This window comes from Felis catus, chromosome B2 (assembly GCF_018350175.1).
Source record: "Felis catus isolate Fca126 chromosome B2, F.catus_Fca126_mat1.0, whole genome shotgun sequence".
Lineage (NCBI taxonomy): Eukaryota > Metazoa > Chordata > Mammalia > Carnivora > Felidae > Felis > Felis catus.
In genome coordinates, this window is record NC_058372.1 from 72,615,507 (window position 1) to 72,638,747 (window position 23,241).

The following is a 23,241-nucleotide window of genomic DNA, read 5'->3' on the forward strand; positions in this document are numbered from 1 at the left end:
ACTTTCTGACTTAATCTAAAACAAATCTCTCTTGTAGACAGCATATAGTTGGGTCTTTTTATCTATTCAGCCACTATTTGTTTAAAGTAATTAATGATAAGGGAAGTATGCATTGCCATTTTGTTAATTATTGTGTCTTTTTTGTTTTCTCTGTTGCTGTTTTTTCTATCTTCTTTTGTGTTTTATTATTTTTTGTTGTGATATTCTGTGATTCTTCTCTATTTCTCATATGTATCATATACATGATATATATCAAATACATATATATCAAATATCATATATATCATACATATCTCTGTATATGTATTTGCTGTTACCATGAGGTTTACATTAAACATCTTGAATTTTTTATTTTGAATTTTTCTTTCAGCACTTTGAATATATCATCCTATTTTCTTCTGAACTACAAGTTTTATGTTGAAAATTTGCTAATAGTTTATGGAAGGTCCTTTATATGTGATAAGCCTCTTTTCTTCTGCTCTTTTCAAAATTTTTTGTCTTTAACCTTGAAAATTTTATTATGTGTCTTGGTGTAAACTGCTTTAAATTTCTCATATTTGGAGTTTCTTGGGCTTTTTAAATCTGGATGGTGTTTCCTTCCCCAGATTTGAGAAGCTTTTGGCCACTCTTTCCTTAAATGAGCTTTCTGCCCCTTAATCTCTCTCTACTTCTGAGATTCCTATACTACCTGTATTCTTAGTTCATTTGATGGTTCCCCACAAGTCATTTAGGTTTTAGCACTCTTATTTTTTCCTCTTTGTTCTCTGACTGGATAATTTCAATGGCCTACCTTCAAGTTTGCTGATTCCTTTGCTTTAGCAAATCTTCTATGAAACTCCATTGAATGAAAAATTCTAGAATAGTTATTGTATTCTTCAGCTTCATATTTTCTCTTTTATTGCTTTGTATGGTTTCTATCTTTTTGTTGATATTCTCATTTTGTTCATATTTTCTTTTCCTTACCTTGTATAGTTGTCTGCCTGTTTATTTTTGCAGCTCACTGAGCTCCTTTAAGACAATTATTTTTAATTCTTTGTCACATACTTCATAAATCTCCTTTCCTTTTGTGTTTGTTCCTGGGGATTTATTGTTTTCATTTGTTAATGTTGTATTTCCTTGATTCTCTCTGTTTCTTATAACTTTGTGTTCATGTTTGCACATTTGAGGAAGCAGCCACCTCTTCCAATTTTAAGGACTGGCTTCAGCAATAAAAAACCTTAACCAGTCAGCCTGGCTAGATTCTGGGAACCTCACAAGGCTTATTATGGATGTGAACATTCTATTCCTCTCCCTGCTTCCTGGGAGATAAGTCTCAGGATTGTACATCTTCTTCTAGTCCTGCTGAACCAGGATACTGAGAGCCATCCTTCTTTTTCCCCTTGGGCAGTAAACTGAGATGCCGGGATACTGGACACAAGTTCCACTTCCATCCCCCTCTCCTGAAGAAGTCTCATGGTTATGCTCCTCATTCCAGTTCCTACAGATTTCATCCAGCAGCCGAGAACTGTAATGTCTTCTGAGATCCATGCCTTCTGTTGAGAAATGCGTCATCTGCTGAGATTTACAGGGACTGCTGAGATCTGCACTGTCTGTTGATTTCGTTGCCAGCTTCCAGGGATTGCGTTGGCTGCTGGGTGCTGAGCTGGCTGCTGGGGGCCACACCAGCTGCTGAGAGCCACCCATGCTTCTTCTTTGTTCTTAGCTGTTCTGAGGCATTCCAGCTATGCCAAATTCCTCACCACTCTGGGTGAAGCAAGACAGGAGAAAATTTCTCAGGCAGCATTCCAAAAGGCTATGTTGGATGCACCCTTCACTGTCTCTTTCGCTTTCAGGAGAAGTCATTGGCAAATGGGATTTTTCTTGATGTTTAACTTTGCCAACTTGGAGGAGAGGGAACCACAGGTAAAGGTCAATTGCTCTTCTTATTTATTTCAGTGCAGCTGTTCTCAGTCCTGTGCTCTTCTAGGGTACTGCAACTTCTTAACTGGATTCTAGGATTTTTGTAAAGGTATTCTGGTCCATATATGGCTGTTATATCATTGTTTCTTTAGTGGGGGGCAAGGGCCAGGATTTCCTTTTCCGCCATCTTGCTGACATCAGTCCCTCTCCCCAAAATTTCTCGAGATATATTCTTGTCAGGACCCCTCTCCCACTTGTATCTGAAATGTCATCCTTCTTCACCTCAGAGTTCCTGGTCAAATAAATGTAAATTCTGTTCTCAGCAGTATTTCCTCATAGTGCTGTTTCCAGTCACTGAGTATTTTGGGGGACCCTCTGGGCCTGGGATATCCAGCATGTTCTCATTGTCTCATTTGCTTACAAGGTGGAGCCTTTGGAGCCCCTCCCGAATTTGTCAGTTGACTCACTCAGAGTGAGGAAGCCTTCTTATAGAAATGAGGGCTTGTTGGGAATTTCTGGTTCCTAGATTTTAAATCTGTTAGAAGCCCTCTTTGTCTTTCTTCTGCTTTCCCCACACAGCTTCTCTTCCTATGCAGGTTTTCATACTACACTGGGTTGGCCTTGCTTGCTCACTCTGAGGCTCATAGAAATATCTTGTCAGCAACTTTTGTGATAGATGTTATTTCTTTGCTCCTAGTTGGCCTATCTCTTTTTAAGAAGAAATTGGGAAGGTTCACTGTCAGCAGTACTGCACCATCATTCCTGCCTTTCACACATTACTTTTAAAAATAACAACATTAAGTATTTAAAAGCAGCATAAAACATATATGACACAATTAAATAGCACAATACAAAAGTTCAATTTGTTCCATCAAAAAATTTCTCTGGAAAAGAGCTGCACAGATCCAACTAGAAGTTGTGAAACTTTAAGCAAAAAAGTGAAGCAATATCATGATTTGGAAGATGGATGGTGTCAGAGGCCAGAAACTTATTAATTCCAAAGGAAAGACTGGGAGATTCTACCTAACACAGAAGATTTATAATTGAATTTTGTGTCAGAAGCAATAAGTGTCAGAAGTAATCTGATAGGAATTTGATGGATTAAGGACAGCCAGAAATAATATGGACACAATAGGTAGGGCCCTAAAATAGTAGATCCTTGTAAACTGAAATTCAGAATACTGAAAATAATCTATGAGTGTCAAAATACTCTACCTGAATGACCTTGCCTAAGCTACTCACCCATGTGTTAATTCTCTTTTGTCCTAAATACTTTCCTACATCATTCAGATTATTGTACCACCCCACTGAATGTTCACACGGACTGGCAGTCTCCCTATTTTATAACCTTTTACATCCTGTAGTATTACGTTGAAATGGTTTAGTCCAAAAGACAAAGACTACTTAATTTTATAAGAAGGTAAAATAGATAGTAACCAAATATTAGGATGTGTCAACACAAAAATAGGGAAGAAAAATATGTGTAGTAACCTAAGGAAGTTAAAAAGATGTGCTTCACACCAACCTCGCAGGTGGAAATTACCAGTTGTTTAATTTACTTGTTTTACTGGGGAGGGAAGTGAATAATCCATTATGTAACAACATCATAGCAGACTAGTAGGTAATCTATATTTAAAAATCATAACATCTAGAATCACAAAGATAAATTTGGAGGATTGTAGATAGACAATACAAGAAGATCCCATTAAGTAAGCAGTATTCCAGTGTATAATAGTTCTGTCTAAAATTTCAGAAAAATCAGATAGGATAGTAATGTCTGGTATTGAAGTTTAAAGTCATTGTAACCATTGTGATTTGGAGTTTCAAAATCAGTTTGGACCTGGCTTTACTTCAATTTTAAAAAGAGTTGTATAAATGACTTATATTTATTTTATTTAGCAAAATTGCTCACATAAAATTTTGACTCTGATAACTTCTCTCAATATTAAGAGGGCTCCATATGAATGTTAAAATTGGTTCACTAATCTTATCATTACATATATTTCTAAAATGCAAGCACCCACATGGAGTTAGCATTAAAACTGATTATAAAAAATGTTTGATTCATTGTGCCAAATGAGGTATTGATTCTTTATTCTTCATTGTTTCCTTATTCTTCAGTAATTTATATCAAAATTGGAAAAGCCCATGAGATTATGATTAGTATGTGTATGTGGAGGAAATACTATATACTATATCTCTTCCCAACTTTATGTTCAGTGATATCACATTGGTAACTTGAAGTCAGCCATAGTGGTATTATTTACACCCCCCAAACCAGCAAATGCCACAGACAGGTTCCTTCCTTTCTTTCTCCCATAACCTTCCTTCCTTCCTCCCTTCCTTCCTTCCTTCCTTCCTTCCTTCCTTCCTTCCTTCCTTTCCTTCTTGTGCTAGCAATGTAGTTGTTAAATATTTACTGACAAACCACTAGTGGTTGTTAGTGAAGACCAAGAATATGATAGCAAATGACAACAATTAATTGCCAAAGATAAGGTTAACATATTTACCATAAAGAACCAAAAGGATATATCAGTAATAAGAATTTCTTGGTTTTCAAGGATTTCTGACAGTGGCAAATTGTTCCTGGTGTCCTTGGAAACAACATAAATGGTCATTCAACTAGAGCATTGTATGATCTGTATAATAGAAAAAAAAATTAAAAAAACACTCTGTATCAGGTAGCCAAGAATGTGACTTGAGCTTAACAATGGAGACTCACAGCCATATAAATTTTTGGACCCAGAGCTTTTTGAATGAAGAGGAAATTGAGTTCCTTTGAGGAAAAACCCTGCACTATCATTGCAAGTACATATAGTAAACATTCCAGGCCTTCTCCAAAGGGACCTGAGGCCACAATAGAGTGACAGTGAACTAAGAAAAAAGAAATACCCAGATCTTTTAGGTCGTACCACACACTAGCTCTGAATCTTTGACAGTCCACAAAATTTTACATTAGGCCTTTTTATTAACTTCATTATGTTGGTTGGATCCTATGAATAAGAAGCGCAAGTACTTTAAATGCCGTAATAAAACATATCCAAACTAAACAGTGGGAAACAAACTGCACCAAAGTTTAGGGGCTCTCCAGCTCAATAATATTTCTAGTGTTGGGGGGGGAGGGTATATGTCTTGAATATGTTGAAATATCCCTCCAAAGTGAAAAACAAATTGGTGAACTTCACACAATCTACCTTGAAAAAAAGTGTTATGGTCCTTGATATGCTTTTCTGGATTTGGGAGGAAACATATATTTACCACATTCAACACTGCTACTTCGATGAATCAAGACTCCTCTGTAAGACTACCAGTTTCCACAGAGGAGTAGAACAAAAGAAAGCTTTGCAGGAAGTTAAGGCTTTAGTAAAGGTTGCTCTAATACTTGGATTTTTGATCTTGCGAATCCAATAATACTCAGAATGTTCATAGCAATGGGTATGCTGAATGAAATTTCTGTCATCACCAAAAGGAGAATCACAGCACAAACCTCTAGAATTGGAGCAATTCAGTGCATTTCACTGCAGTTAACTAACCTCATTTTGGGGAACAGTTTCTGGCTTGCTATTGGGACTTGGAAAAGACTCAGCTCAGCATGGGATCTGAGATTACTGTTACTAACTGTCATCTGCCCCACTTAGCTATAGTTTGGGTGTATGTAGTAGCAATCCATCATCAAGTGGAAATGGTATATTGGAGACTGAGCTCAATCAGGTCCAAAAAGTATAAGTTGTATCAGAAGACTCAGATTCTTTTGACACTGATTCATCTTAGATCACCTTCTGTCTTTCAGACTGTACCTATGATCCATTGCTGTGTTCCTTACAACTGTTTAACTGAAGAAAACAAAAACAATATCTTGAGTCCAGTGAACAACTAAGTCTGTGCAATATGCTATTATAACCTAAAAAGGGAAAGTCATAGCAGTACAGCTCCACTCAAAGCTAACCCCAAGAGACAGTGGTAAAAGAAAATCTTACCAAATGGGCATAACCTCAAGCAGAACATTTGGTTGTCCACTTTATCTGGAGTGAGAGATGATCAGAAATATGGATCTACAGAGATCTATCACCAGTTGTTAATGGCTTGGATGGATGGGTGGTGACTCAGAAGGAATAGGATTGGAAGACTGGTTTCAAAGAACTCTGGGTAAGAGGTATGTGGATGGACTTTGAAAAATGAGTACAGATTATGAATATAGTTGTGTCTAATGTGAATATCATTCAAAAGGATCCACAACAGAGGCGAATCTTAATTCTAACCGACAGACTCAATTCTAACAAACTAACAGACTCTGTCGATGTGTCACTTTCTTTCCAGTTCTTGGCTAACGAGTCCATGGAAGGAAAAATAACCATGGAGATAGGAGTAAAGGCTAAGAGTAGGTTCAACAATGTGCGATTCTCCTTATCAAGTCTGACCTGACTAATATTGCTGCTCAATGCCTAACCTATTAATAGCAGGGACCCACATGGAACCTCTCTTATGGCACCATTCCTCAGAGTGGCCATCTAGCTACCTAGTTAATTACATTATGGATAGGATTTACCTTCCTTGCCTATAATACTTGTGTAAGCGCAGGCATCTATAGACTCACAGAGCACCTTAATCACTCTTATGGAAGTCTCCATAGCACTGTTCCTGATCGAGAAAATTGCATACCAAAAAAAGCCCAGCAATGGGTTCATGCTTATGAAACTGACTGGTCTTATCACACACCTCATCACCCAGAAGTTGCTGGAGTTACTGAAAGGTGGAATAGTTCTACCTCTTTGCTGCCTTACCCAGTATCCCCTCCAGCTCTAATAATTTTTAAATTTTCATGAATAAAGGATAGCAAGTAGAGCTGAATTTTGTTATGTCACTTGGAGTCAAGTAATTATTACTTCCAATATAAGTTTTGTATCCTCTTCCTCAGTATATTTTAAATTTTATTTGTAGATTCCTGTCCTCCTTTGCTCCCAAACACTCAAAACTGTTTTTAATCTTTTTGCATGTGTTTTAGCTTCATTCTTTTGGCTATCTCTCCTGAAATCTGTAGCAATACAATGGTGCCACAGATCAGTTGACAGTTTTATGTAGAAATTTCATGTTTGGCAGGCTTTCACCTAGAAAAGCCTAGAGGACGTTTGTCATCTGCCAAGTGAGGTCCTCATAGCTTCTCTTCTCCCACATTCAGAAATGACATACTATGAACTTGCACCCTCCTACACTCTATGATTTCAAGAAGATGCTCACCCTACTTCCCCAAGGGTTGTTGCTAATCTTAAAACTGTATTAACATTTTTCACGTTTAATTTTTTCTGTCTGTTACTCAAGTTATTTTTAAATATTTGTTTATACCCTGTGTTCACATCTCTAAGGACTTGCCATGGGAACATCTGTGATTCATGTACTTGAATGGATTTGGGGGAAAACTGAGCCAGGCAAAGGGAATCATATTTATCTGTCATGTTAAGAATGAAGGTACTTATGTGTTATTATTTTTACTCATTTTTGTATTTTTTAAGTGGAGCTTACTGGGTATCACATATTAAAACAAAACAAAACAAAGCACTTTATTGAGAAATGCTTTATTTCTTGAAAAAGTCTTATGATCTTTTGATATAAAAATTTTAACAGTCAAGACGTTTTTCCATTTAAATGTGTTAAAATATTTTTTCATTACATCCAAATCCAGTGGCCTAGTATTAGTTTCATATGAAAATAAAACGCAGCCATGATAACTTTTTATGGTAAAGGCAATACATTTCCTATATTGAATATTTTAAACATTCATTTTGTTTTTGTTAAATTTTTAAAGGGCATATATAGCTAGTAGCTGTGCTTATGGGAAGAGCATAAATAAGTGCCACAGATTTATCGCTATGTTACTTTTATTTTAGTTTTACATATAAATTAAACCTGTACTCTGGGCTTTTATCTAGTTTCAAGTGATAGAAATTGTAGGAAATATTAGTGTTAAATTGGCCCTCATTGCCAAATCTTGGTGACTGATTAGATATATTCATTATTTGAACTGGAACACTTAGAGTAAAGGGAAGCTTTAACCTGAGGATGACGGGATAATAGGTGTACACTGGGAAAATTGCCAGACCAGCTGGGCCATAGGTTTACTGCAGAAGCGAGGGATAAACTACCCATACATTTTGAGGATGAAGTCTGGAATTAGTTACGCTAATAGACCTGTGTATCTATCCCAACACTTCTCTGATTTTGTTGGAGATAGAGAAAATTCCTTTCTTTTGGGATACGCTTGAGTATCTATAATGTTCCTGTCACTGAATTGATAAACAATAAGGAAAGTGAAGCAACCATTTGATTTCCAGGGGTCATTTGAACTATTTTCCACGGGGCCTTGACAGGGTAATTTAGAGCCTGTGGCAAGGAAAGCACTTCTGTGAGAGACCTCATTTGCACCAGGATTGGTTTAGACCTACTCTGGAAGCACTGATGCTTCATCTAGGAGTTTTCTTTTTAAAGTGGTCTAGATCAAGTCAGGAAGAGTCCAAGCAGACTTTTGCACCGTCTCTGCTTCCCCCTTACCCAACTTAACGTCCATAATCAATCATTACAATCATTTCATAAGTTCTCACCTTCCTCGCCCCTTCCTTGCTTCATATACTTGATGAGTAAACACACGACCAACTGAATTTCTCTTTTCACCTGTTCCCCACCCACAAAGTGAACAGGACTACAGAAAATGACACAACCCATGCTGCTTTTCACTTCATGGCCACAAACCTCAAATGAGCTCATAGAGCTGCCCAGAAATTATTATTATCTTAGTCTATTCTTCTCCAGCTCTTTTCAATATCACAGACTTTTCTCATTACAATTTCATCATGTTCTCCCCCTCATTCAGTATTTGCTTATGATCTTGCTTCCTAAACTACTGTGCAATCCGAAACAATCAGAAAAGGGCTTCCATAAACTTCTACCAGCACATCCACCCATCTAATATTCTGTACCCCCCAATTTTGCCTTCCTTCTTCAAAGTGTAGTTAATGTGTCCATGTTTTGCCCTTGGATACCTGATCCTCTCTGCTATTACATATTCGAGATACTTTTGTTGAAAACCAAGCTCTGTGCTCTGGAGCCGAAATATGTAATGCAAAGACAGAGTCTGGATATAAAGAAGGAAGATAATTTATTACTTTGCTTGGCAAAAGAGGCTGCAGTCAATAAGGCTTCATTCAAAACACCGCAAGCCCACCCTGAGAAAGAGGCTGGGGGTTTTATAGGGAAATACAGGATCTAACCAGTTTTGATAGGAATTGCTTGGCAAAGAAGGCTGCAGTGAATAAGGCTTCAAAAAACTGCAAGCCCACCCTGAGAAAGGGGCTGGGGGGTTTACAGAGAAATACGGGATCTAACCAGTTTTGACAGGAATTGTGTATGTGCTGCCGGCTTCCTTCCTCATGTGATAGGGTGGTATCCGGTTCCTGAAACAAAAGGTAGGGGAGGTTTATGGAAGGAGGAAAAAGGTTACTTTAAAACTGAGTTTCGCTGAAATATTAGGGCAGCCATTTGGGTTTTTGTTCAACTTTGTGCTTTGAAGCCATTTCAGTATCTCTCTAGCAATTCTTATCAACATTGTCCATTTTTTTCTGCACGGAGCTATTCCACCAACTGTGCTATTATTTATTCAATCTCAAAAACCTTCTCTTGACTTCACTTACTCCTCCAGCAACTGTCATAATCTATATATAATTTTATTGTAGTACATACTTAGAAAAAACTATGGAAAATTATATGACCAAACTTTTAAAAGGACCATCTAAAGTAATGGAATTATTTGGGGTGCCTGGGTGGCTCAGTTGGTTAAGCATCCAACTTCAGCTCAGGTCATGATCTCAAGGTTCATGAGTTTGAGCCCCGCATCGGGCTCTGTGCTGACAGCTCAGAGCCTGGGGCCCGCTTTGGTTCTGTGTCTCCGTCTCTATCTGCCCTTACCCTACTCACACTCTGTCTCTGTCTCTCAAAACGTAAATAAGCGTTAAAATATATATATATATATATATATATATATATATATATATATATATATATATTAAAGTAATGGAATTATCAGATAATTCAAGATAATTCGTTTCTTAATCATATGTGACTATAAGTTTTAGTGTCTTTAGTGTCACACATGTTTTCATGTGTGTACACATGATAGTTATGTAACCATGAAATTGAAAATATATGTTCCATTATGCTTTGAAATATAAATAAATTTAAGGAACATCATTTACAAATGCTGAGATGAGAGTTCTTTCAATTTAACAGTTTCATAAATGTAGTACCTAAATGGGGTGTATCTGGATCAGATGGGGACCACCAAATGTGGGGCGATGATCCAGTGGAAGTTGGTAGCATGGGTGGTGAAAGAATTCACCTGGGGCAGAACAAAGGAGATAGAGGTTTACGGAATACACACCAAGGGAGCAGCAGACAGGACAGCAGAGGAGGGGCTGTCTGTAAGAAGGCGATTAGAAGGGGCTGCTTTTAAGGAGGGAAGATGAAGAAGTATGGTGACCTATGGAATTTTCCCTTTTTTGGTAACTGTGCCTGGTTGTAAGTACCCCATTGGTCATTTAGGGCCAATGGATATGCTGAGGTGGGTCGCCTGGTGGACCTGTCTGTATTCAGCCAGATGGTCACCATGGCCCTGTCTACATTCCATTGCTCAACCCTGTTTGCCTGAAAGTGACTTCCACCATAAATTTATACTCTGTCAGGTTATTATTTACTAAATGACATAGGCAGGAAGGATCATTTTAATGTAATTAAGATGCCTTAAAATAATGAAGAATGAAAGCCCTTCTTAAGGAAAACAATTTGTCATCCCAAAGTAGGCCTCTTTGACATAAGGATTGTTTTAGGCAAATTATTTTTAAGAAAGAGCAGACATAGGGAGAAGCTCTGAAAACTAAGCAGAAGTTACCTGTGGTGTCTAAATAGAGGATCTGTCCAATTGGATGGGGATCCCTAAATGTGGGGTGATGGTCTTGTGGGAGCTGGTGCTGCAGGTAGTGAAAGGATTCCCCTGAGGCAGAACTAAGGAGAAGGACTAAGGAGAACTAAGGAGAAGTTTATTGAATACATCACAACGGAGGAGCACGCAGGACTGCAAAGGAAAGGCTGTCTGCAAGGAGGTAGTGGATGGGGGCTTCATTTAAAGGGGAAAGATGAGGAGGTAGCCACCTCTAGAATGTTCCCTTTTTTGGTAACTGTGCCTAGTTATAAGTAGCCCATTGGTTATTTAAGGCCTATGGATATTTTGAGGTGGGTCACCTGTTGGGCCTGTCTGTATTCAGCCAGGTGGTCCCTGTGGGCCCTTTCCACATTCCATCACTCAAGCCAGTTTGCCTCAAAGTGGCCTCTGCATTACCCTTTTGTAAGAGACATTTACATTTAGAAGGGAAATCTCCATTTCTGAGAGTGTCTCCCTGTACCAGGAAGAAGAGGATGACTAAATCTCCAGAAAATGTTATCATTGGAGAAGGTAGAAACTAAATCTTCTTAACAGTCATACGCTGGTTTACTGTGCTTTGCCTGAAAATGTCCCAAAACTGGCTTCCCATCCCCCAAAATCTTATTTTTGGCTTTAGCTAGAGATAGTATTTAAGGTGGTGGCTCGGTACATTTTGAAGAGTTACTCAGCTTCTCTGGGTATCTCCCATATATACAGCAATAAAGGGATGCAGGAGAAGACACCCCAAAAATGTGCCACTTTAGCATAAAGATTATTTCAAATTTAGAGTAATGAAAACCAGGGCTCTTGGGGGGTCTCAGTCAGTTAAGCATCTGACTCCTGACTTTTGGCTCAGGTCAAGAGCTGAAAGTTTGTGAGATGGAGCCCCATGTCAGGCTCTGCACTGACAATGCAGACTGCTTGGGATTCTCTCTCTCTCTCTCTCTCTCTCTCTCTCAATCTCTGTCTCTCCCTTTCCCACTGCTCCTCCCCCATGCTCTCAGTCTTCTCTCTCTCAAAATAAATAAACTTAAAAAAAAAAAAAGATTCTGTCTCTGCTCCTCCCCCAACTCTCTCTTTAAAAAAAAAAAAAGTAATAAAAACTCAGCAGATGCAGGAAAGGTGCTCTGCCACCCCCATAACTGCCTAAATTTACATTGGAAAGGAGAGCCTGCAACAGGAAGAGAAATATTAACAGGCCCCCTGTACTGAAGGAACTCATCTGAATAATAGAGCAATCTTGTCCCCCCCCCCCAACATCTCCTTTCACTTTCTTGCTAATGAGTTTTCTCCCTTTTGTGTCCTTAGGCCCCTATCCCTTTCCTTGGATCATATAAGGTTCATGCTGCCTCACTTAATTTCATGTCTGTGTGGATTCCAGGTATGTATACCTATTAAATTTGATTTTCTCCTATTAACCTGTCTTATGTCAATTTGATTCTAAGTCCAGCTAGAAGGACCAAAGGGCAGAGGAAGGTCTTCCTCCCTGACAGGAAGTATACATGTTACTAAATTTCCGTTTGTTTTTTTCCAGTTAATCCGTCTTTTATTACATGGAGGTTTCAGCCAAAAACCTAGAAGGGTAGAGGAAAAATTATTTTTCTGTCTTTATAATTCTGTGAAATAATAAGACAGGTTTTCTTTGAAGAGTTAACATGGAAATTTTGTCTTTATTATTACAATATTATCATCAAAAGGAAATGGCTTGTTTGTTTTGCCCTGAAGGTCAATTATTTGTGATACCCTCCAGTACCATTTAATTTAAACTAGGCTTATAGTATAAGAAACTAACATTGTTCCAGATTTTACTAGCACTTGTTGCAATTAAAAATCTGTAACTACTATTTATTTTCAAATGATGAAAAAGGTTAAGAATTACATTATCTTCTTAAATTGCATTGTTTTTGAAGGTTTTTATCAATCCTTAATTGTTACTTCAAGTTCAAATCATGAATGAAGGCTGAATAGGCTTTATTAAACACACATTTGAGACTTCCCTTGACCAAACACATCAGGAACACTTGTATTATGACTTTGAATAGTAATCTTGGATTTATGTTACCTTAACACTTAAGTGTTTACTTGATTTTTTATGACAGCTGTCTACACATAATTCAAGTAACCAAAACATAAAAACAATTAGCTTTATTCACAGCAAAATAGAAATCTTTGTGGAGCCCTGTCCTGAGAAAAATTTGATGACTGAAACCTACACAATCATGACCTGCATATTCTGAGCAGAGAAACTCATGAGAACAGGGAAAATAAGTTTTCATGCTCTCCTGTTCTCACGACTGCATGTAAATTTACCTGAAAAATAAACTGAAATATATTAGGAAGATATATGGTATTGTACTGTTAGGGACTATTTAGATTATTATTTCACATAAAAAATGAGAACATAATTTTTTAACTATTTTTATGCTCCAAATATGATCTACTAATAAAATGATGTGTACATGTGAGTATTACTACTAAATAATTGCTGTACAGTATGATCTTAAAAAATCTCATTTGAAAGATGTTTAAGGAAGCAACTGTATTCCTGTGTGATCAGTTTATTTCTTCTGAGTAATTCCATGCTATTAAGAAGCATTATTATAAATGCAAACATAATTAGCATCTTGAACATGTGTGCTACAATTAACCAATGATACTGGATCTGAACACTTGTGATTTCACTAAAAACAAGTGGAAAATGATTTATATAGCAAGTCTCTAAGTGCTGTAGTAAGGCTTTATTCCAAATTCCAATTCTATATTTTTGTCATTGTTGCTGTTTTTTTTTTTTAATTTATTGCTTTCATAATGTAAATAGAGCATCCCAAACCATACAACATTGGGTGACAGTTTACTAGGGAACATTTTAATACATTTTCTTCAGGAGAATTCTATAACCTTTATCAGACTGACCAATGATAATTAAAATTTAGAAGTAAATGCTCAGAGCTAGACATAAATATGAACAGGAAGGAAATAGAAAAAGAACCATTCAATGCCTCTGTGGAAGAATATTCTTGCTTTACCTAATATTAGTGGACCCCATGCTCCTTTGATAGTACACATTTTACATATGTTGTAGAGCAAACATGAATGAGTGAAATAACCCATTCAACTCTCATTATTATGTTCCTTTCCACTTTAATCTTGAACAGACTTCATCCCAGAGTAGTCCTCAATCATGGCAGTGCATCTGAGTCACTTGCAAAATTTTGCCAAGATTGACTAGTCCTTAGTCAGTCCTGAAGTTTCTAATGTGGGCACCTGGATCATATCCTTATTTAGAAAATTACTTTTACCTCTACTCAACTTTATCCATGTGTGACGCTTTGTGAAAAAAAAACTTCCAACATTTTTACCAAGTTGGAAACAGAGGCCCAATGTTTGCTTCCACTTTGGGTAGGATCAAAATATGACCCCAGTAAGTCCTCACTCATCACTCTCAAACAGTATTTATGTAATGACCGCAAGAGTAAGCCATCACATCAGGAAATTATTATGCAATCAAATTAATCCACCTACACAAAAATCTTTCTAAGATCTAGTTTGTATTTTGCACCATTCCAGAAGGCATTAAGAAGAAAGGAGCAAACACATTTTAAGAGAACTAATTCTTCAGTGGGTCTTGATAACTTTCAATCTAATGAGAATAGTTTCAGTGTTACTTTTCACCTTTTGGCAATGGCCATTTAAATAAATATCTAAACCAACTCTGCTGTTATGTAGTATCCACGAAGGCATCTTTTGAGCTTTAATTTGATATTTACTTTGGAGCTTAGCAGGTGAAGACATTTCTATTTTTGCAGACAGATTCACTAAACAATGTACCATGTGGGGAGAAAAACACTAAGTTTTATAAATACATCAGTAAATGCAATCAAAATATATTTCAGGCGGTCTTACAAATGTCTTACATGCTTTTCCATGCTCTAGGCTATTGGTCCACCTCTCCCTCTCTGACGTTTGAAGAACCTGTTTTGAGAATACCATTACATGGGGGAGTAATGCATGGGGGGTATTGAACAAAGTCCAGACCATTCAACCTTTGCAAGACATAAGCTGTATCTGCCCACTTGGGTATATTCTTTACCTCTATTCACTACTCCATTATTTCTCTCTAGTCATACAGGGAGGTTTAAGGATGTCCTAGCCTGTATTACAGCTCAAATAAAGCATATTCTCTGGAAGAACTGCTGCACTTGATGTGAAAAATGTTGGGGTTCAGAGCCAATGTTTAAGAAATAATTCTTGAGGCATCTTCTATGGAAAAAGGGTGATTTTATTAAAGCATAGGGACAGGACCCATAGGCACAGAGAGCTGCCCTGGGGTTGTGTGAGGAGTGGCCTATTATATACTTTCAAGTTGGGAGGGAGTTAGGGATAGCATAAGTCACTATGGAATTTGGAAGCAAGGTTTCTGGGACCTTGAGGGGTTAGCTGTAAAACTTAAGTCATGAGACCCTTCAGATATATATCAGTGGACCATATGTTTGGAAGATGATGGCTAACATAGCTTGGGGAGTAGAGATAAAGGAAGTTTCCGAGGGAACTTTTATATGTTAAAGGAGACTTACAGGATTCTGGAGGCTGGGCTAATGTTGAAATTGCCTTTGCCTTTAGCAAACTATTAACATAGAGGCAGTTGAGTTCCTAGAGGAAGGACTAGCACTTACCAATGTCTCAAGGACTTACCAATGGGCAATAGGTTGTAAGGAAATACATATATATTTTTCTCTTGCCTTTGTTCTCCACATCACACTCAACTGAGTTGTGAATTCCAGTGATTCATAATTGTGCACGTGTAACAACAGAGTAAATTAAATAAAACATAATTTAAAAATAAAAGTAAACATGCCAATGAATTTTTGAGGTGCTGCTGATGATCAGTGATGATCAATTTTATATTGAAGTGGCTGGGAGGAGATATTTGAGATGGGCTGGGTTGACATTGACATTGCAATTTTTTGTTAAGTGGTTTAAGAATTCATGATCTTGGTCCAGGGCTGGTAATATCGTGCCATTTGCTTCTCCCTCACAAATAAATGGTTCTTGATAATGTTCAAAGCAGTCAGGGTAACCTGAGGGTTCTCATGAAGTTGCAAAGACTCAACTTTCTTAACTACAAGTATGTGAAAAATAGATCAAAACTCTTTGATGGATGAGGGCAAAATATTTAAAGTTATATTTTTTTCAAGATTATTATCCAAATTAGTTGTGTGGGAATCTATGTTGTTTGCAAACTTACATGTCATCACCTATGCAATAGAAATCATTTCTTTACCTATTTTTCAGTGATGTTCAAAAAATGAGAGGAAATAAATATAAATCATCCATATTTAAAAGAACGTAAAATAAAATGAAGCATCATTTGGGTTATGCTATAGAATGAGGTGTTCATCTAGGTGAATAATATAATCAATCAACTTTCGTCCTTTTTGTATTTTAATAGAAGCATTTAAAAACTGCATATAGGGGCTCCTGGGTGGCGCAGTCGGTTAAGTGTCCGACTTCAGCCAGGTCACCATCTCGCGGTCCGTGAGTTCGAGCCCCGCGTCGGGCTCTGGGCTGATGGCTCAGAGCCTGGAGCCTGTTTCCGATTCTGTGTCTCCCTCTCTCCCTGCCCCTCCCCCGTTCATGCTCTGTCTCTCTCTGTCCCAAAAAATAAATAAATGTTGAAAAAAAATTTAAAAAAAACTGCATACATTACATGCTCTCTACAACAAATGGATTGTGGAACACTTTGTACACTTTAAAGTATCAATGTCATCATTAAAAATATGTTCTTATTGTTTGTACTTCAATGGAAAGATGTCCAAAGGGACTATTAGACTTCTAAGACATTTTGCCTCTATGATTCTTAAATCTGTTTTGTATAATTTTCTTTTTCTTTTCTCTCACATTTATGCAATGAACAGTTTTTTTTTTTTCACTGCATGTGTACCTGGTAACTACTTTTAAAATCTCTCATCCATTAGCACGTTTGTACTATGCTGCTCCAAATCTACTGTGAGCTGGAAAAAGAGAGTTAATTTTGCTAAATATGTGGCCAAATAAGAGAGAACATATGTTAATTAAAAACAAAAGAGCTGGGGCACCCGATTGGCTCAATCAGTGGAGCCTGTGACTCTTGATCTCAGGGTTGTGATTTTGAGCCCCACTTTGGTGTAGAGATTACTTAAAAACAAAAAAATCTTTAAACAAACAAACAAAAAGACCTGCCTATGAAATAAGAAGGTGAGGTTTAGAACTTTATATGCATGCTATTTTTGTTGACCCTTTTGTTGTCTCATTTTCTAGTTTATGTTTCTCAACACACTTTTCTACAGGTGAAAATGTTCTATATATTAAGTTCTATTTTATTCAACAATCTCTGAGGTCACATTCTTTTTAGCAAAACATGATGTTAAGCCCTCTGAATGATGGAAATATGGCAAAAGCAATTACACAAAGGGTTTATAATAAGGACAGAGATAAGCTTTCTTAATAATAGAATATTTATTGAGTTATTATAATATATAATGCCTTCTTTCAGGAGGTTACAATCTGTAGACAGAAATGTCTCTTAACCACAATAGAGAAATATTAAAATAGACATATAAAATAGTAGTCTGAGGAGGATATATAAGAATGAAGATAAGCAAGTAGAATTTTAAATTCAAAATGAAAAATGAGGATATTTTAGTCTTAAGGATTAATTCAGAAATTCATAGAAACAGCCTAATGAATGTACAATTAAGTGATCTCTCTTTCTAGCTGTGCATATCCCATCTATAAAGACTACAATTTGGCCACCTTTCTTTTACAACCGTAGGTAGATATTTTGAAGTATTTGCTTTTTGTTAAGAAAATGAACTCATTCATATTCATTATAACTTTCCCATTAGCTCAATATCTTCTACTACAAATTTTTAATTAGATTTTTAAAAAAATATATTTGATTGAGCAAGTTTCTTTTTAATTACATCCTCACTAATTTATAAGTTCCATCATGTACCTCTATTTGACTACTATTTATCATTCTATCTTTAAAGGAATATTAAGTCTGTATTTTTCTACCATTAAATGTAAAGAATATCCTTCTTTATGAGGCTGATTTACTTACTTTCTTCTCTTTTCACCATTGAGATGAAACTTTTATATGGCTTTGATTTTCCCAATGATGTTTAATTGCAAAAACTTTAGGACTTTTAGTCTAAGTTAGTGTTTCTTCCCTTACTTTAGTGTGTGTGTGTGTGTGTGTGCGCGCGCGCGCGTGCGCATGTGTGAGATCTTTATTTAACATATGTTAAATAAAACATATTTGTAAAATATGTTTTACATATTTTACAAATCCTCAGTTGTACTATTATGCTTACATTCATATACATCAATCTATCATTTTTTCTAGATTTATTGTTCATCATTATTTAGTATGATCTTTGTCTTTTCTATATTGGAAATTTTTCCTGATTTAGTTTAATTAGAATAGTTTCCTAATGATTTTCCTCATGTAGGGGACAGAGGTGACATCCATTCTGAGTCCTTCTATGTTAACAAAATCTTTCTTCAGCTCCAAAATGGGACTACTCTGGGTGTAGACTGCTTGCACTATTGCACTGTTTTTCTTCACTGAGGTCTATAACTTTTGCTCATTTAGATTCTAGCATTGTAGGTAGTAAATTAAAACATGGGTTTAATTTTCTTAAGTCAAATACTCTTTCTGCCCATAAGCAGTATGTATTATTTACAGTCAGGCTTAGCTTCAAGGAATATAGTACAGAAAAATATTAGCTTAAAACAGTAGATGTTCGTTTTTCTCCCATGTAAAAGAAATGGGAGATGAAAAGTCCAGTGATCTGTCTAGATGTGTATATCTCATCTAGATATACATGACTCATGTATACCTATCATGAGTACGTATCATTTCAGAGACTGGAAGTCTTTCATGCATTTCTCTAGTTATCCCCTAGGAGACAGATCTTGTCCTTGTCCAGTGTAGCTGCTAAAGCTCCAGTTATCAGATTATCATTCCAAGAAACAAGTTGAAAAAGGAGATGAAAATGTAACTTTTTTCTTTTATGAAATCAACCTTATTAAGGTATAAATTTCATAAAATAAAATGCACCTATTTTAAGTTTTCAGGTCAATGAATTTATCTGTATGAGCACTACTACAAAATTTCAAACATTTCCATCACTCCAAAGAGTTCTCTCATGCCACACCACTTAGCTACTTGAAGCCCAGTTCAAAACAAATGCTGATCTGATTTTTATTCATATAGGATAGTATTGACTATTCTAGAATTTCATACAAATGAAATCATACAGTATGTATTATTTTGTATCTGATTTCTTTTTCATGTAATGGTTTTTAGATTTATCAATTTTCTTATGTATTGGAAGTCTGCAGCTTTCAATTGCTAAATAGCCTTTTATTTCTAAGTTGTTCCCTTTACAATCCCCAGTAATTGTTTTTTGCCTGGTGTTGTGGTGTATCACCCTATGAAATTTAATATTCAGCCAATGACTCAAAGAAAACTCCATGCAGGTTTCTGAAGTTATTTTTTTTTATATTTCACTCCTCTCTAGAATTATGCTCTACAAATTTCAGATACCAACAATTTCTATTTTCTCAGCTCAGTAAGATAGCTGATCTCTGAATTTTTCCTTTCCATACTAATATCTAGATAGTACTCTCAGATAGAAAGCTGGGACGATTGTTGGATTTTCCTTCTTTTCATTCTTTCTGGGGTTATAATTCTATGGTGCCTCTTATCTAATATCTACAAACAGATGCTTAGTTATTTAATTCAATTTTCTAGTTGTCTATGTTTGGAAAGCTAGTCTGTTACTAGTTATTGCATATTGACTAGAAACTAAGAGAAAACCCCTTACTGTTTAAGTAAACATTCTGCAAGTTCCATTTGACATGTCAGCTTATATTTCATTGATCAGAACTCATGGCTACATTCAGTTTATAAAGGAGACTTAGACAGAAATATAAGGTTCTGTTACTAAAGAAGTAGGGAACAGTGGGATTTTAAAGGCAATTAGAAGGCACAATCACATGAAGCCTATATGATTTTCTGTTTATTTTAGGTTACATACACAGGAATATTGTCAGGGAAAATATATATAAACCTTTGGGAAGATGGAGAGACAAATAAGAAGCAATAAAAATTATGACACACAAGCAAAGCTCAACTATCTAATCTAGTAATCAAAAAACGAAAATTAAAACCACAGCCATATAGGGGCAAACATTGAAAAGTCTGGCAATAAAATAGCAGAAAGGATATGAAACAACGTAAACTCTCACAAACTGCTAGTTGAAGTTAAAATTGGTACCACGACTTTGAAATACAATTTATAAATATCTAGTATAGATGAATATATGCATAATATATATTCCAGCCATTCCATTTCTAAGAATTTGCCTGAAAGAAACTCTTTCACAGAAACACAAGGAGACCTATATGAGGACATTTATAGCAGCATTCTTTGTAATAGCCAAAAAACAAAACAAAACAAAACAAAAAAAACCAAAAAACTAAGTGCACACACAAAAAGGATAAATTGTGGTACACGATTATATTTCATTCAGTGAAATACTTCATAGCAGGACAAATGAACTAAGAACTTCCATGGACCATAAATTTCTCTGCAAACTCATGTTAGTATGTTTGAAACCTCTCAACATGGAGGTAAACTTACTGTTGTCTTGTGGCTAGCATTGAATGGAGAAATGGTAGAAACTAGAATGAGAGTTTCTTCTTCAGAGATTTAAGGTCATTAGTTTAGGAAGTTGTGTTGAGGCTACTCTACTCTCAGGTACAAATGTATAGGTTATTCTCAGCCGACAAATATAATTCTCCTCCAATGTTTCCATTTCTACTAAGAGCTAGTCACCACAAATCCACAAGAGTAGCACCTCATCCATGCTCCAAATACATTGTCACACAGATCAAATCACTCCCTTCCTCCCACATAATATTAGTATAATGCTTCTATTCATGAACTTTGTTTCAGATTCCATTGGCAGTATAAGACTTTTAAAGTACTTGGGGCTTTTCTTTTTTTTTTTTTTTTTTTTTAATTTTTTTTTTCAACGTTTATTTATTTTTGGGACAGAGAGAGACAGAGCATGAACGGGGGAGGGGCAGAGAGAGAGGGAGACACAGAATCGGAAACAGGCTCCAGGCTCTGAGTCATCAGCCCAGAGCCTGACGCGGGGCTCTAACTCCCGGACCGCGAGATCGTGACCTGAGCTGAAGTCGGACGCTTAACCGACTGCGCCACCCAGGCGCCCCACTTGGGGCTTTTCTATGTGCTATCTACCAAGATTTATTTTAAAGGTCTCAGCTATCTGCAGCGAATCTCATATATGATATTTCCTTCAGGCTCTAATAATCAGCCATGATTAGGTGAGCAGTGGGGAGTGGTAAGGGACAAGGTACCAGGCTCTTACAGAGGCTGCCATCTTCCTTCAGTTTATAAATTTATAACTCTTACTCTGTTTTCTAGTCTATAGACCATACCAAAAATAAATCATTACAGCCTCCTAAGACATCAGAGATGCATTTAGGTTCTTACTAATATTAGGAAAAAATTGTTATTTTCAAAGTATCAATGGTATTAAAGATCCACACCCTCCTTAGTGTCTGTTTTACTGATGACATGCCTGTGCTTTTTTGATATGTATTCTCAGCCATGCCCACTGCCAAGTGACACTGAAGTGTCTCTTTGCCCAAGCAATTTTACAGGCAATCTTCAATGATTATCTAATGATCGCTGCTTTCCCAATTTCATCCACCCTCCTTAATCACTGGAAAGATTTAGTTTTAATGTCAATAATAGAGATCTAATTTCACCAAGAGGAATGTAGTTCACACAAATAACTACATTTTTTTGCATGCCCAATATAGATTCTCCTAAACAAAATAATCAAAACATAAAATAAAACCTCCCAAAGTGCAGATAATCTTCCAAAACAATTCCAAAAATACATAGCAAGACTTTATGCTATCTACCTATTGAAAATTACCAACGGAGAGGACCAATGAAAAGAATCTGTTTTGTCCATTACTGAATAGCATTGGAATTGTTAAAAAAAAATAAGCCAACACATTTTTTGAAAAGGAACATCCATTGGCATTAGCTAATCTGAATCTATCCTTAAAATTTCAAATCAAGCAAGTGAAAATAATAATCCAGATGAATTGGCAATAAAAATTAGGCAGTATGTCTGTTTTTAACATTGACAGCTCCCAATATTTCCAATTTTATGAATAATTTACATCACAAATGTGTTGAAAAGGTAAAACACACACACACACACACAAAACACAATGCCATATATATTGAAAAAATAGATTTATGGAGAAATGGTATTTTGTGCACCATATCTGAAGCAATACTTGAGTCTCCTAAACCTGGAATACTCCATTCTGAATATCTTCTATTTCTGCTTCTTTTCAGAGATCTCTGAGTAGTTCTGTTTTATTTTTATTTTTTAATATTTATTTAATGTTTATTCATTTTTGAGAGAGCACAAGAAGGGGAGGGGCAGAGAGAGGGAGACAGAGGATCCCAAGTGGACTCTGCACTGACAGCAGCGAGCCTATGTGGGGCTCAAACTCGTGAACAGTGAGATCATGACCTAAGCTGAAGTCAGACACTCAACCGACTGAGCCACCAAGATGCCCATCTGAATAGTTTATGTTTTATACTTTCACACTTTTAATATGTAATTATTATAAAATAGCAAAACATATTGATATAAAAAAAAGCATTCTCTCAATGCGGTGGTTTCTGGACTTTGTTTCACAGGAGTATTAAATGGTTTTAAAAACCCAGTGCCAATGCTGAACCTCAAACTTATTAAATCAGAATATGTGGGAAGCAATGCAGGTATCAACAGTTTCTAAAGATTTCCCAGATGATTCTAATCCATGGTGTATGGTTTGGGAATGACTGCTTTAATGTCTCCATCATGTAGTAGTTCAAATAAATGGCATTTTTATTTTACATATACATTGTTATCCCTAACGTAATGTTTCAAGAATTTCTGGGGACCACTGGGTGGCTCAGTCAGTTGAACATCTCATTCTTATAAATTTTTTTTTTTAATTTATTATTGAGAGACAGAGCAGGAGCAGGGGAGGGGCAGAGAGAGGGAAACACAGAATCTGAAGCAGGCTCAAGGCTCTGAGCTGTCAGCACAGAGCGCACCACAGGGCTCGAACCCACAAACCGGGAGATTATGACCTGAGCCGAAATCAGACGTTCAACCAAATGAGCCACCCAGGTGTCCGCAAACATCTCATTCTTGATTTTGGCTCAGATCTTGATCCCAGAGTCATGGGATCAAACCCCGTTTGGAGTCTGCTTAAGATTCTTTCT

At 36.5% G+C, this 23,241-nt stretch overlaps 1 long non-coding RNA gene across 7 annotated transcripts in view; it reads left to right on the forward strand.

Annotated features, from left to right (window-relative positions):
• LOC111560488 overlaps positions 1–23,241 on the forward strand; it is a 515,327-nt gene that overhangs the window by 434,139 nt on the left and 57,947 nt on the right. For all 7 annotated transcript variants that reach the window (XR_006597958.1, XR_006597956.1, XR_006597957.1 and 4 more), the window contains exon 5: positions 12,170–12,242. This is a non-coding gene — a long non-coding RNA (uncharacterized LOC111560488). The remainder of the gene's footprint in view (positions 1–12,169; positions 12,243–23,241) is intronic.